This window comes from Castor canadensis, chromosome 8 (assembly GCF_047511655.1).
Source record: "Castor canadensis chromosome 8, mCasCan1.hap1v2, whole genome shotgun sequence".
Taxonomy (NCBI): domain Eukaryota; kingdom Metazoa; phylum Chordata; class Mammalia; order Rodentia; family Castoridae; genus Castor; species Castor canadensis.
This window is the reverse complement of record NC_133393.1, coordinates 26,240,366-26,243,854: the sequence shown is the minus strand read 5'-3', so window position 1 is coordinate 26,243,854 and position 3,489 is coordinate 26,240,366. Positions and strand designations below refer to the sequence as shown.

Genomic DNA, 3,489 nt, shown 5'->3' with positions numbered 1-3,489 from the left:
CCCAGCACAGTGGGCCTTCTTCTCTTGACACTGACCCCAGTTGTCACTAGAATTCCCTAAGAGAGGTGGCTGTCATATATTTTCCCCTGCTAGGAAGCATCTCTTCTGCCCTCCATAGGCCTGCTGAACTCCCACTATGCTGTTCCCTCTTCTATTTCTCCATTTTCTTTGGTTCCCTACCCAGATACCCAAATTTGACTCTTCCTGGAGATACATGGTCTATCTTTTTGCCTTATCCTCCTTTCTCCTCATCTTAGCTTCCTCAGGTCTTGGCCTTGGTTGGCTCTTTCATTAACCTTGAACAATGACCACCTCCTTCTTGCCCCTCCTGGGGAAGAGGGCTCCTCTTTTGGGCCTTTTAGAAACTGTCCTAATCATAAAGAACATTTTTTCTGCCATTGTTTCTTTCTATTTTATACCCCAGCTTTGTAGTGGGTGATAGATGAAATTTTGTGTTGAACTCTGTGTACTGAAAATATACAGATGTTTTCAGATGTAATCAATTAGAGTGGCATCTAATCCACTATGACTGGTGTCCTTAAATGAGGGACATTTGGACACAGAGACACAGTGAAGGAGGCCATGTGAAGATGGAGGCAGAGACTGGAATGATGCAGCCACAAGCCAAGGAAGGCAGAGGATTACCAGCAAGCACAAAAGTAGCAGAGGTAAGGAAGGATTCTTCCTGGACCCTTCAGAGAGGGCAGGGCCCTGCTCATGCCTTGATTTCAAACTTCTAGCTTCCACAAGTGTGAGAGAGTAAGTTTCTGTTGTTTCGAGTCGTCACTGGTCTGTGTTAATTTGTTATGGCTGTCCTAGAAAACTGGTATGTAGGGAGTTTAGAGTGTCACGGAGGGAGAAGGTCAAGGAAAGATTATTTGCTGTAACTATTCTATCATGTATTTTGGGGGATTTTATCTTTTCATGATGGCTTTTGCATATGCTTTCAGTTAAAAGATTTGAGTTTAGGCACCAGGCCATGTCTGGAATTTGGAAATGTAGTAATAGCTAATCAAAGAGGTTGTAAAGAATAGATGGAAAAATGTAAACTGTTAAGCTCTGTAAACAGAATATTCGAATTTTTATAACCGTGGGGAGGAATAGAAAACACTCCGCACTAGGGAATGGAACTCTATGCCCTTGATAAGGGGTCAGTCCCACTTAACTTCCCAGCCAGATCTCTGATGAGTGTCAGGAATTGCGAGAGGGAGGAAGTAGGAATTCAACTGAAGGCAGCCCGGGGTTTCTACTGCTAGCAAGAAAGGTAAATCTGTATACAATTATAGGAAACAAGGTAGTGTGTGGAGTTCACGACTCCAGGGGTGCTTCTCAATAAACATCAAGAAGGCAGTTGCTTGCCGGTCTTGGCCTACGTGTGCCCAGTCCAAGGTTGTCCCCTCTGCAGGGAAGCCAAGGCTGCTTATGTAATCCGCGGCGCCTCGCGGGCGACCGGAGGAACTGGGTGGAGGAGTCCGGCCAGCGCTGACTGCGCGCTCCTGGAATCCGCGCTCCGGGCGTTGGCTCGCTCGCGCCCGGGCACCTGGGCCAGACACGCGCCCGGCAGCCGGACGGCCAGCGGCCACTCCCCCTGCTGGTGTAATCCAGGCACCTCCCAACCCCAGCAGAGGGGCTAAAAAGGCTTGGGACGCGCGCCCCAATCGCCCATCCCGCACCCCGCACTGACTGCTGAAGACAGTGGAAGAGGAAGGGACCAGAACATAAGGAACGCAGGCGCAAATCGTGGCCTGTGCTCTATGTAATCATCTTGTCGCACTGTGTTTCGAAGCCCTTCGCCCTTTTTACCTTTTCGAGATCACCCAGGAGACAGGGCTGTCCTTTGAGTTAAACTTCAATCCTCATACGATGGCACAAGAGATGATCGACATTTTTGTGGTGATGGGGAGGGTTTAAGAGGCGGATGCATGCGGTTTTGTGATTAACTTTGGTTTGAGAGTATGAGGAACCAGAAAAGGCGGATGGAAATGTTTTTGCAAAGAATGACTCCACTCCCAGTCCAAGTTAAAACCAATCTATGGCGATAATCAAAATCTTTTCAGCACCAACGAAAGGATGTCTGGATTCTGAGTCAAATTCGCTCCCAAATACTGAGACTGGGCTGGAGGAGTGGCTCAAGTGGTAGATCGCCTGCCTAGCAATGTAAGTCCCTGAATTCAAACCCCAGTACCACCAAAAACCCAAAAAAGAGCTAAAATCAAAACAAAAAATACAACAGCAACAACAACAACCAAAAAACCCAAAACAAGTATTGACTCTGGGAGACTGTACTTAGAGGAGGTCTCTTTGCCTCTGTGTTAATTTTCTAGTATGGTAATTTTCAAATGTATAAAAAAGTAGAGAAATACTATCATGAACTCTTGTGCACCCACTCCCCTCTTTCAACAACTCAACCCCCGCCTTTCCCACTCCGGTTTTTGTTTGTTTTGCTTATTTGCTTGCTTGTTTATTTGGTGGTTCTCAGGTTTGAACTCAGTGCCTCCTGTTTAGGTGCTCTACCACTTGAATCATGCCTCCAGCCCTTTTTTTTGCCTTAGGTTTTTTTTTTTTTTTTTCATGAAAAAAAAAATACTAACCCAGCATCCTTTGTTTAATGCTTCTTGTTGGCGGCTGTCACCTGTCCTGAGATTTTGTCTAAATCTCTGTCCCTGGGGTGTCAACTTGCGGCCACCATCTTGTTGCTTTTCCACCGTTTTCAGCCCCTCTAGGGCTTGGAGGACACGACGGGCCACACTCTTGGAGCATCGACTGAAGTGGCTGGGCATGACACCATTTCTCTGACGTCCCCCGTAGATCTTGGTCATGGAGCCAACCCCAGCGCCGCCCCGGAGGTACAGGTGCAGTGCTGTGGAAGGAGCTTGCGTGGAATGCAGATGCATTCTCATCGTAGGGAGCAGGCTCTTTATGCTTGGCCAGTTTCACTGTGTCCACCCATTCGGGAACTTTCAGCTTCCTGGACTTTTTGAGAAAGAATGCCAGAGCTCTGACGAACTCCTGCTGGTGTACGTCTTTTACAGTAACTCTTGGCATCCTGCGATCTCCGTGCTGCAGGCCAGGGGAAAAGCTGCTTTAGTTATTTTTTAGATAGGGTCTGTAACTGGAGTTACAGATCCACACCACCGCGAAGGGCCCTGTTGATTTTTTTTTTTTTTTTTTTTTTGGAGACAGGGTCTCTTATGTACTCCAGGCTGATCTGGAGCTCAGCCCAGGTTGGTCTCGAACTCACAATTCTCCTTACCTTATCAAGTGCTGGAACCCACCGTGTTTTCAAACAAATCTCAGACATCATGTCTTTTCATTGGCTAAAAACTTCAGTATGTACATAATGCCTTTAAAAAATAAAGGCATACTTTATTTTACTTTTTAAATTATGCATCATACTTTAAAGATGCGTAATTCTTTAACATAAAAGTATAGTTGTTCAATACTTTGTCTCAGGCTTTAATGTTTTTTACTTGCATACCCATTATATTG

General features: G+C 46.1%; 1 pseudogene; it reads right to left on the bottom strand.

Annotated features, from left to right (window-relative positions):
• Positions 1-2,605: 2,605 nt before the first annotated feature.
• Positions 2,606-3,045, bottom strand: LOC109698552 (small ribosomal subunit protein eS19-like; annotated as a pseudogene).
• Between the last annotated feature and the right edge of the window lie 444 nt (positions 3,046-3,489).